Below are 12805 nucleotides of genomic sequence, written 5' to 3' on the forward strand. Positions count from 1 at the left end.
AAAGTATGATGTCACAACAATGTGATTGGTCCCTTGCAATGTTGAACCTGGAACAACATTTATTATGATGATGTGGGAACAATACCAACACGAGGATATCAGATCATCTATCAATTGCTACAGGCTTACACACCAGTTTCAGATAGGAGAGACTGCCTTGACTGCCTTGTGTGGGGGGATATAACCGGGTGTTCTAGTCAACAAGAAATGGAGACTTTATAGTGTGGGTTAAAGCTGACATCGGCATGGAAATAAAACATCCCTGGTAACAACTGTAAAGTAGGGAGGAGTGTTCTCACGCAGGACAAGATCCCCGACTGGAGGTCAAAGACCATTGCCATGTGGAAGGACCACGAGAGGAACAAATCAGGGAGCATTGAATCTGAACCATGGCATTTCCCCATCAGTAGCCAATCACAAATATTTCGTGTTTTCATATGTCTAATATATGCTTTGAATTGTGAATTGTACTTCACTTCTCCGTGTGCAGACTGCCTGACATAGAAAAGTCCACAGCTGTGCGGCCTGAATCTTTAACTGCCCGGTAATAAATGATAATGCAATTTCATGAATACAATATTTCATATCATTTCACTTTTTATCTGAAAAATGTTACAGCCGTTGAAATTAACATGTTCTAGTACACCTCACGCTCCCCTTTCGACTTACCATCGTTTGCTGCAGGTATCGCTTCCATGTTAAATAGGATGGCCGCCGTCAGCCTTCAGCAATCTGTATAATTAAACCAGTCAGGTGTTAGACTAAGTAAACAGTTAATCTGCAGATTTTAATACAATTTAGTGCAGGGGAATAGTGCAGTTTGTTTTTGCTGTGTAAAACAAACGGCGGTCGATGGAGCAGTTAAAAAGTTCCCTTTTCTTCATTATGGAGTTTGTTGATCAGGTGCTTTGATGAAGGATATCCTCAGAGCAAATTCCTGCTACCTTTTCCCCAGTAAAGGTGTTAACGGTGATTACAGGAACGGCGCTGCTGTTTTGGACGCTAGAAGCACATTTTCTTTCACTCTGAGCTCACTGCTTCGGTAACGGCTCCGTCTCTTTGCTCCTTGTGTTGTGTAAACAGACTCTGCCTCCACGTTAGTGTGCTAGCGTCATCATCACTGCTGCTGTTGTGGCATCTTTTTTTTTTCTGTTTAAAAACTGGGCTGTGTGGGCTTAACGTGATCACACGTTTTTATTCATAACCTGCTCCCAAATAATGCATTTGTATTGCAGGTCTGTTTTTAGTCGTAAACAGTGGCGGTCCTAGCCTGTTTGGCGCCCCGGGCGAACACTCCCTCTGGCCCTCCTCCCCCGCCCACACACACACACATAAAACATATTAAGGATTGTAAATTAACATAAAACTGTTGTCGGAACCATACTGAATTTCACCAGAGAAACACACACACACACACAAAGAGAGAGAGAGTATGCATTACATGCAAACGGCTACTAAACCGCCATCATAATTCGTCATACAATGAGAACAGGACAACAATTGACAATGACTAATTAATATTAAAATCTGTAACCTAATATATTTTTGGGGTTTAGTCTGTTACTGTTACTATTTTTACCATTTCTTCTTGGAGCAACTGTAACCCACATAATTTTCTTTAGGGATTAATAAAGTATTCTGCTTCTGATTGTTTCAGGATGACCTGCCATTATCCAATGACACATCTGCTTACCTGCATCTTTTGCTCGTTTCTCCTCCTCTTCTTTTCTATTTTTTCTAAACTGAGCACCTGATGGCTTTGAACTTTTCTTGTCCATCTTCCATCGGTTTTAATTTTGCACTCCAGTATGACCACAAATCCACCAACTCGAGGATCACCACAACATAACCTAACAGACCTACACCTTAGTTCACAGATTCACGTTGTCTAAGGTGTATTTCTGGGATTTCACACAACCCAGGATTCAAATCATGAATACATAATGGGCTTGGATTTACATCATTATGAATGAAATGTGCTCTATTTGGAAGCAGCCGCCCCCCGCCACGTGTGAGACTTTAAATCATCAAATTATAAATTGTTATTGATCCCTTTACCCCTGGTCCTAAAGTGTATATTTATTTTCTTACTCTTTTTATATTTATTGTTTGTTTACTTGCACTGCTGTAACTGGAGCCTCGTTTCTCTATATACTGGACTGTATGTAGCGGAGATGACAATAAAGTTTACTTTGACTTCAGCAGGAGCAGGCGCACCGAGGGCTGTCGCGCTCACTTTTCAAGTTTCGAAAAAACATCGGCGCAAATTATAAATCTGTGTCATAATGTCGGGTGTTTTCGTGTTTGTTGTTTGCTTTTATTTGTTTTATTCTGCGGGCTGGTTATTAGATGCTGCTCCAGCCAGAGAATCCTCCGCCGCCCCGCCCTCTCCTCCCTGTGCCGCAAGCAGCAGGCGCACCTCGCTAACGGAGGGCGCCCTTACTCCCAGCAAATGGGCGATAGAAAACCGATCGGTGCCTAGGCCATTCCCATTACGCGCTGGCTGATGTCGGGCAGCATAAGTACGAGCAATTTTTTTATCCGCCCCCCACCACGATGCCGCCCCGGGCAACCACCATGAGCCTACAAGACATTTCAATATTCCACATTTTCATGCCCATTGCATCTCTGCACAATACCATGTTACACCAAGCAAGTTCAATATATTAGAATCATATTGTAGTGCATTAACCGGGTCACTTAAAACTACGCATGGAGATTGTAATATGGAACAAAGCGTGGTTTCATACTACATACACAAACACGCAAAACATGGCAAGACAATTATCTTACCTTGGCGAAGTACCGACAGTCTTTTCTCTGCTCCAGAATGCAGGCTAATACAGGAACAAAGAAAGCAGTGCCGCCTGTGTGCGATATGTTGTTTGCACGGTGTGCTGCAAACAGTGAATGCTCAGTTTCGTTTTTGGAGAAACCCTGCCAAAAAGGGATTTCCGGTATGTGTTTGGAAAAAAAAGAAAAGATGACAGGCCTGTTATAAACGACTTGTTGGTCTATAATCTGTCAAACACATCTCTCATAAATGATATCAAGTCATTTTGAGCCAGAAAGAACATTCCTGTCACAAGGCGATCCCGCAGTCATTTTTTGGCAAAGTCGCTTTTTGTTCATCCGGGTACGTCGGTGTCAGGCCGGTGACATTAAAAATGTGTTTTTCAAAAGCAGCATAAATTGCAACAAATTCAATATCACAGTTCTAAAAAGATATATCAAGTAGCCAAAAAGTAGTGGATTGATTATAATGTAGGTATAATAATGCAGACACACACAAAAATACTTCCAAAGTCCAGAGAGCATTAACTGAATATTTAGGGGGGGAAATACACAAAATATGAGGGTTCATGTTCTGTCCAATTGTTAAAAATGCTTGTTAAAAGCTCAGGGATCAAAAGAAGCACCAAAATGAATGAACATTTTTTTAATGGAGTAGGCCTAATTTTAGCACAGTACTGAAGTAGTTTACACCTGTGGCCCTTCTGTTGTTGTATGGCTATTATGCTGTAGAAGCCCAGGTGAGTTAGTGAGCATCTGAGCAGATAACAGAAAAAGACAGAAAACACGTTGAGTGTAGTAAATACAGATCACATTAATTATATGTTTATGGATGTGTGACAAGTTCCTTGTTGTGTCAATATGCTTGTAAGTTGTGGCCAAACAACTTGCAACAAAAAAAGTAGAATGAACTCAGTTCCAAAGAAAGCTAGACCAAGTGCCATTGAAATGAGAAAATAAGGTACTGGTTGGACTGATTTGACCTGAGCAGTACAAAGTATGCTCACCACATTATGTAACCTGTTTGAACCACACCTTAGTTTCAACCAGGGAATGACTATTTACATAATACAGTACCACCAGCCAAGTTAAATATTGAAAACTGCACACTAGCAGACTACTGTAAACACTTTAAAAAGATATTGAACTAAGTAGTTGTATTTTCATATCACATCCTTTATGTTTGTATGATAAATATAAGCGCATTATATGTTGTGCGTAGAGACCAAGTTGAGTTTCAACAACTAGGGAGGGTGAATATCCCTTCATATGTGGAAGAGTGTGTTTACAAGGTAGTTCCTATAAATAATAACAGCAACTGACTACTGAGTAACTTCTGTCTCTCTGTTGCCAGCAGTGCCGTAAAGGATAATAAAAAGTAGCACAGGTCGCACATACCTGCAGGTTTCCAATGATACTGCTGATGGTCAGTTAGGTATTAGGCAAAAAATTAGGTGGATTTCATGTAATCAACTAATCTAAATTACAGTAATCCTAATAATCCTTTCCTCTTCTTATGTGCTTCAAAGGCAGGAGGGATGTATAAACCCCTCATACCTCAAACACCACATGAAGCAGCTTACAGGGTAGCACCCAGTCCTTCAACAATTTCTTTTGGGTCCTCTTTATAGTCTTTGAGATGCACTACATGGACAAAAGTACTGGGCCACCTATAGGAGCTGCTTAGCTAAGAATACCTTGAGCTTCATGGTATAGGTTAATAGTTTTTGTACTGATGTTAATACCAGAGGACATTTGGAGCTCTGCAATTTAGGAGTCAGCAAAGCAGTGGAAAGATTTATGCAGTGGTCTGCCACTTTGCAATAACACTTATAGCAGACTGAACTTTCTCCCTTACTAGATATCCAACAACAAGTGGGATATCTTGTTGTTACTTGTTGAAAGAGTGGCATCCTATTACAGCACCACACTGAATCCAGAGCGCTCTTTAGAATAACTCAGTCTTTCAGTAATATTTGAAAGGTAGACTGTATGGCTAAGTTCTTATTTTTATACATCTATATTAAAAGATTAATAGGTGTGACTCAAAACGTTTCTATGTATGTAGTTAACATCTCAAAGTATAAAATGTGCACAAAATTGGACACTGATGTTCTCATCTAAGAGTAAACGGGCATCATTTCCATTTAGTGTTTTGTCTGCAATTCTTCTGGGATAAACTATATTTGAATTTTATTCACCGACTTTATTTCCTAATATGTAAAGTCCGGCTTTAAATATAGGAACATCATCTGACACACAATAGCTCTGTACAGCTTTGTTACCATATTATTGATTCCTGTTATGCCTCCTCGAGAGCAGGAGGGGGTACCTCAACAACTCGGTACAAGTGTAATAAAGAAAAAAAAGTTTAATGGCAGTTTTCTCACAAGAACAATAACCCAAATTCATACAGTTTGGTTGTGCCAAATAAAACCAAAACTTAGCTGAGCTTTTACCCTAGAAAAACAAAAACAGGGGGAAAAGACCCTAATCCTCAACTCAAAACAAGCTCAAAATTACATGGGTGGCACCAACCTACTTACCTAGTGTTTCTAACAGAAAGGACTCTACGTGAGTAAGTGTATGGGGTCCCCAGACTTAGCTAGTCCTCTTTACTCCCACCACAAACTTCAAACAAAAGAAATACACCAAAGGAGCTTTACACATGTGCCAAACAATTCTAAGGAAGAGCGCCACACCCAGCCACAGGTGAGTCTCCTTATCAAGGTGTGCACTCCTGGTTTGTCCAATCAAAGCCTCCTTCCTCTAATTAGCTGGAGATCCCCGAATTGACACCAGCCTGCAATCTGTGTACCTCAGGAAATGGCAAACAAAAGGAGGGAAAGAAAACATGCAGACACGTAACAATTCCTTTTGGGGTAAAAAAAGATTCATTTTTGGCCAAACTGCTACAATGCAATGTTTCGCACCTTTTTAATATGAGAAAGGGAGAGGCTGTACTCTAGACTATTTTGATCAATATTTATTGTAGCCGATTATTAGAGATAGATTGATCATATTTAAGATTGAAGCATTAAGTAATTGTTGCATGCATTGGATGCAGTCTCTCCTAACAAAACTAGGTTTCCTCCAGAAAGTTTCCCAATTATCTCTGAAGCCCACATCGTCTTTTTTTGGACACCACTCAGACAGACAGCAATTTGGGGAAAAACTGTTAGACACATGAACAGGTTGGTTGTGTACCTGGGGCTTCTGTTTAACTCATTCACTGCCATTGACGTCAATGGCAGTGGGGAGTTACCTGATTTGAAAATGGCTGGCAGTGAATGAGTTAAGACCATGCTTCCTCCTCACCGTCACCCAGCCTTCTTGTTTCCCTGGCTGCTTGGGACAATCTGCTGGGGGACAGCTAGTAGGGGCCTACTCTACCTTCGCTATCATTTCCCAATTCAGTGACCTGGAAAGATAAAGAGATTGACCAGAAATTATGAAAAACCATTGCCCTGACTGACCAGGGCACCTCGTTTATATCTCACACACTAAAAGAACTGTGTGCGGGGGTGGGGGGCTAGGTGGTGGAATGTATTTTGTTAGCCGGCTGCAGGGGAGGGGTGGAGTAGTGGGTTCAGGGTGTGGTGTCAGGGAAGACTGACCACCCCAGGTGATCTTTATCATCTAATCATGCCTCTCCTGAATGTGCGCTGATCAGGAGAATGCAGTAGGAAAGCTGCGCAAACAAAAAGCTACAAGAAAACATTCACCAGCTTGCAACGATATGTGTCGGGTCCTTTTGTGTAACACACATAACTAGATGTGACAGCAGACTTGTGCTCTGAAACTCATGAGAATGACCAGATATGTACCATTGTGCCCGTAAACCATACCTACGTTACTGCACACACAAATTCAGCTGTTAACCCAGTGGTTCTCATTCCCCACATGGCAGGAAGAAATATTTTCACTTCCCATCTAAACAAAACAATGACAGAAATGCCTAGCTGCAACTTTATTTAGATAAACACATTCACAATAAATCCTTCAGTAATTTGTTTTAAAACCAAACAACTCTCATACCAAACAACTATTTGTAACCTTTGTCACTAGGCTGCTTCATTAGTCTTCACCACCTTTTCAAAAAAGCAACAATTTAAACAGAATGTGAACATTGAACTTTATTTTTCCCATGTTTGGCAGTCTTAGTCTTAAAAAAAAGAAAGGAAAAAGAAAAGAAAATCCAGAAACTTGTGAACAGAGATGAAAAATATACAACTTAGTGAGAGTTTAATACTATTACTCTTAGTGGCTGCAGTGAGCCTGTTTTTGACTGCAGAGCCAGCTTAAAACAGAATGAACTAGATCCTGTCATTGATGTGAGAAGGCTGTAGCCAAAAAGCTGCAGCCATGTATGCAAGTCAACAGCTGCAGTAAAGAAGTGTACTGAAAAGTGCAAACATGTGGTCGGGTCTCTCATGCCCCAATCCTGGGTTTTGGAACCACTAATCAATGCACAACAGACCCAACCACATGTTCGCAATTTTCAGTACACTTCTTTATTGCGGCTGCAGCTTTTCAGTGGTTGCAGCCAAGAGCACATGGCTGCAGCCATACCCTTCTTGATGCAGCGGATGCGCATATTATTAACATAACTGCGAATTTCTTTGTTCTGCCGTAAAAGTGATTCTGATGTTGAACAATAGTCTTGGAAGACTTTTTTTGCCAGGTAACTTACACACAACTTGTCAGAACTCTCACACACTTTGAAAACCACTGTGTTAAATTGACTTGTATTTTGAAGCTCATTATAACAATGTCCCGATGTATACAATTGTCCTGGTAAACCATATACCTAGGTGATTGCACACATACAGTGGAGCAAAAAAGTATTTAGTCAGCCACCAATTGTGCAAGTTTTCCCACTTAAAAAGATGAGAGGCCTGTAATTTTCATCATAGGTATAACTTAGCAATGAGATGGAAAAAAAATCCAGAAAAATCACATTGTCTGATTTTTAAAGAATTTGCAAATTATCATGGAAAATAGTATTTGGCCAATAACAAAAGTTCATCTCAGTACTTTATTATATACCCTTTGTTGGCAATGACAGAGGTCAAACATTTTCTGTAAGTCTTCACAAGGTTTTCACACACCGTTTCTGATATTTTGGCCCATTCCTCCATGCAGGTCTCCTCTAGAGCAGTGATGTTTAGTGGCTGTTGCTGGGCAACACAGACTTTCAACTCCCTCCAAAGATTTTCTATGGGGTTGAGATCTGGAGACTGGCTAGGCCACTCCAGAACCTTGGAATGCTTTTTATGAAGTTGCTCCTTCTTTACCCGGGCGGTGTGTTTGGGATCATTGTCATGCTGAAAGATCCAGCCATGTTTCATCTTCAATGCCCTTGCTGATGGAAGGAGGTTTTGACTCAAAATCTGACAATACATGGCCCCATTCATTCTTTCCTTTACACGGATCAGTCGTCCTGGTCCCTTTGCAGAAAAAAAGCCTAAAATCATTAGGGTCCCCCCCTTCTCCAAACACGACAAGTAGAGTTTTTAACCAAAAATTTCTATTTTGGTTTCATATGACCATATGACATTCTAGATTCTTGCTCACTGTTCTTGTGGTCATTTTGACCCCACGGGGTGAGATCTTGCGTGGAGCCCCAGATTGAGGGAGATTATCAATGGTCTTGTATGTCTTTCATTTTCTAATAAATAATCACTCCCACAGTTGATTTCTTCACACCAAGCTGTTTACCTATTGCAGATTCAGTCTTCCCAGCCTGGTGCAAGTCTACAATTATGTTTCTGGTATCCTTTGACAGCTATTTGGGCTTGGCCATAGTGGAGTTTGGAGTGTGACTGTTTGAGGTTGTGGGCAGGTGTCTTTTATACTGATAACAAGTTCAAACAGGTGCCATTAATACAGGTAACGAGTGGACAGAGGAGCTGTTACGTCCCGCTGCAGCCCCTAATCATCTCAATGTTTTCAGCTGGTGCTAATTGACCACACCTAGTCAGGTGTGGATAAAAGCATACCTGAGGCAAGCTTCCTGGGGAGTGCACTAGTTTTTGCATTGGTGGCACAAGCATTTTAGCCAACCTGATAGTCTATTTTAAGGTAAAACCTCGTTTCACCTACACTCTGGTATTCGTCGCCTTTTTTTATGTTGCGGCTTTTGAGCCAGGTCGTAACATAAGTGGGGGCTCGTCCAGGATATTTGGACATTTTAGTGGAGACTGAATGTCAGTTTGTTTTGCTTTTAAGTGGGTGAGTGATGGTGTTCACTGTAATTGAGCAAACTCCCTTTAGTGTTTCAGCTGGGTGGCTGTGCTGCCCTTCCATCGAAGCACTTGTTTGTTGTTTTGCTTTATTGTTTTAGTTTATTGTGTTTGGTGGCTATCCTGGGTGGGGGTACGCTTCAGTTTGGTAGGAGACTATATCTCTGGTCTGCTGCCTGCTCTCGAGTTCGCGTTTAAAGTTGCCTCGAGCCTGGTACACCACTGAAGACTAGGGTAGGAAAAGTAAGGGTTTTGTTGTTTTTAGTGTTTTAGGCTGGGAGTTGCACATAGTAAATCAGTGGCACCAAACTTGGTAGGAGGTTTGAGACCATTCATGATTATGGTCTGTAGTTGAGGCAGGTAGGCTGTTTTTAAATTGGCATTGTGTGTGCATATGTCAGTGTTGATGGATGCTAATGAGATCCTTGTGAGGTGAGTGTTTTGTGCTGTGACCTTTAGTGTTATGGGGAATATGGCTATTTTGTTGAATCACTTGTGAGTGTTGTTGGCCAGGTGATGGCAATAACACTGTGGGGTGCTGAGCCACCCTTGATGTGATCATTGTGTGGCCATAACTCTCAGTTTTGTGGTTGATTTACTGAACTTTTTGGATCAAAGTAACTTGTGGTATAGGGCCACTTGTATGTGACTGTGTGGTGGAGACAACAGATCACTTAGTTGTGATTATTTGTTGCTACTTTTGGTTTTGTGTTGTAGCAGATCAGGTAATCATTTTGGGTTTGACTGTTGTGCTCCTTTGTGTTGGTCACATGTTACATTTTGTGTTAAGTGTGGCAACTTCAAATTCTCATGCCCATCCATGCTTAGAGATGCCAACTATAATGTGAACACTGCTTCTGTTAGCTTTAACTTTTATTCCAGGTTTGTGGGTCAAGGACCTGAAGGCTTCAGAGGGGCTTTTAATAAATTTAAGGGTCCTAGAGGAACCCTTCGAGGGAGGTGTTACGTCCCTCTGCAGCCCCTAATCATCTCAATGTTTTCAGCTGGTGCTAATTGGCCACACCTAGTCAGGTGTGGATAAAAGCATACCTGAGGCAAGCTTCCCGGGAGCTCACTAGTCTTTGCCTTGGTGGTTTTAGCCAACCTGAGTCCATTTTAAGGTAAAACCTCGTTTCACCTACACTCTGGTATTCGTCTTTTTTCATGTTGCGGCTCTTACAGAAGTTGTTACAGGTCTGAGATAGCCAGAAATCTTGCTTATTTGTAGGTCACCCAATACTTATTTTCCACCATAATTTGCAAAAATTCTTTAAAAGTCAGACAAAGTGATTCTGTTTAGTTTTTTCCTAATTTTGTGTCTCATAGTTGAGGTATACCTATGACAGGCCTCATTCTTTTTTTTCTTTTTTTTAAATTGGAGAACTTTCACAATTGTTGGCTGAATAAATACTTTTTTGCCCCACTGTACACAAATTCAGCTGTTAAACTGACTTATATTTTGAAGATCATTATAACAATGTCCTGATATATACCATTGTCGCTGTACAAGTCTAGCATGCTCGTAGACTATACAATTATTGTTTTTCGTCTATTAGTACACTAAGCATCATATTGGAACTTTCAAAAATATTGTCTTTTTTTTTCTGTTCTTTTCTCATGTTCAGGTCAATGTTAGGCTTCTCAATCAGGATGTCAGTTTTCAACTATAGCCAATAAAGCACAAAAGAAAGTAAACTGACAGTTGCTGACAATACCATAACACCTTTATTTATAAAGCACTTTAAAAAAAAAAAAGTACATAAACATAAATAAAACCACTTTTTTATGTTAGTAATTCCTTTTGTGCATAATTTTATATTATTGTTAATAATAAATAAATTAAAGCAACAAAACAACCTGAAGAGCTGGTTCGGAGCCGAAAAAGCCGGCTCTTTTTAGTGAGTCGAACCGAAAGAGCCGATTCTCTAAAAAGATCCGGAAATCCCATCACTATATAGCCCGGCCCCTTTGAAATCACATGTCAGGCATGTCGAGGCAATGTATTTCCAGAGGCACACTTAAATCTAAATCACTCAAGGACAAGGTTGATTAAAGAAGTATTACGCCCAGCATATAAAGAAAAAAGTAGTGGGGGGCGGGGGTATAAACCTGATTTTGGGGGAAACTCAGAAGCTGTTTCAGATTTGACTGCTAACTGTACAAATGCACTTTTTATGGTGAAAAGTAAAATTAAAGGTAATTTTGTTATAACTGTCCAAATAAGCCTTTCAATATAGCTGGCACATTTCTTACACTTTTAATAAATGGTGTAGCGTTATTCATTTATTTCGTTTGATTAATGTTGAGAAACAGCGCTCGTGTTTGTAATAAGGCATTTTTCAGGAGTCATGTGAAAAAAAACATTCTGTCACCGTTTTTCTCGACAGCTGCTGTTAACTGTAAAGTGTCTGAGACAACACCTAATAAAGCAAATATTTTTCATGTGCTTCTAATCTGTGACTCAAACACGTAGGCTAACTCTTACAATAAGAATCACTAAAAACTTTTATAAGAAGCTGTGATTTTAACCTATAAGTGAGACAAAAAACTATTAGATCTATAAGATATGGCAAGGCAGTTATCTTACCTTGGAGAAATACCGACGGAAAACAGTCCCTGCAGGCATACAAAGAAAAGTGCCGCCTGTGTTTCAAGCCCGATATGTTATGTGTCGTTTCCTGCTATGCTGCACACGGTATCCTCGATCAGTTTCAAGTTTCGTTTTTGGAGAAACAAGCCCGCAGAGCTGCACCACCCACAGCATAATGAGCGTCACGTGATTGTTAAAAAGAAAAAAGCTGTTTGCGTTTTCATTTTTGAAATAAAGGTATTTTGAAAAGGCTTTTTAAAGATTCAGAAAAAATAAGTACCAAAATGTGTTAACATTGTTTAATAGGATAGATCTAAGTAGTGTTGAAGCCTACCATATTGGAAACAGTATGGTATGTTTTTGTGTCCCGTCTTTGTACTAAAAACCGGGATTAGTGAGCATCTGAGCACAAAACAGAGCTTTTGAAACTTTTAAGAAAAGGAAAATTCAAACTTACCAATATTTGTTATGAACTCTGATCACCTTAATCATATGTAAGGTTATGGATGTGTGATAAATTAACATTTCCTCTTTCAATGACAAATATGCTTCTTTATTGCTTTAGCCCAGCCGTAAGTTGTGGCCAAACCACTGTCAACATTAAAACTTAGAACACAAAAAGCTAAAAGAAGTGACATTGGATTGATTTGACCTGAGCAGTACAAATAATGTCACCATAATAAGTAAACTATTCGAGCCACACGTTAGCTTCAACCAAGGAGAGGCTGTCTGTCACCAGCAGCCTGAGAAAAGTAACCAAAACAGCTCATGTCAGTTAAACATTAAACTATACACTAGCAAATTACCTTAAACGTGTTAAAAAAAAACAAAAAAAAAACTGAGTTATTACTAAAGCCTAGTAATAATATCCACATCATTACGATAAACAGGATTTGTGTATGTTATGCTTTGCAAAGAGACCAAGTTGTTTTCATAAGTAACCAGGGTGAATATCCACTGCATATGTGCAAGAATGTGTTTACAGGGCAGCTGCTATAAATAACACTGCCCTGCATCATATTTACAGCATGAAATCCAACACCTTGTCTTTACTAATTTTGTGTTGGTGGCTTCAAAAAATATTTTATAAGTTTTGCTCCATTATATCACTTTTTTTTTCTTTTTTTTTTTCCCAGAAGTGGCAATTGCAAACATGATCCAGATATAATTTCCTTCG

The 12805-nt window shown here is 39.9% G+C and overlaps 1 protein-coding gene across 2 annotated transcripts in view; it reads right to left on the minus strand.

Annotated features, from left to right (window-relative positions):
• samd9l (sterile alpha motif domain containing 9 like) overlaps positions 1–11742 on the minus strand; it is a 21962-nt gene extending 10220 nt beyond the window's left edge. The window contains exons 1-3 of one of the 2 annotated variants that reach the window (XM_005734637.2): positions 11626–11742; positions 2794–2937; positions 670–732 (exon numbers count right to left, since the gene is read on the minus strand). The gene's annotated coding sequence lies outside the window, so the exon portion shown is untranslated. The remainder of the gene's footprint in view (positions 1–669; positions 733–2793; positions 2938–11625) is intronic. The other variant, XM_005734638.2, reaches the window with a different exon arrangement.
• Positions 11743–12805: the final 1063 nt, after the last annotated feature.

This window comes from Pundamilia nyererei, unplaced genomic scaffold, assembly GCF_000239375.1.
Source record: "Pundamilia nyererei isolate P.nyererei 1_Seehausen unplaced genomic scaffold, PunNye1.0 scaffold00059, whole genome shotgun sequence".
NCBI lineage: Eukaryota > Metazoa > Chordata > Actinopteri > Cichliformes > Cichlidae > Pundamilia > Pundamilia nyererei.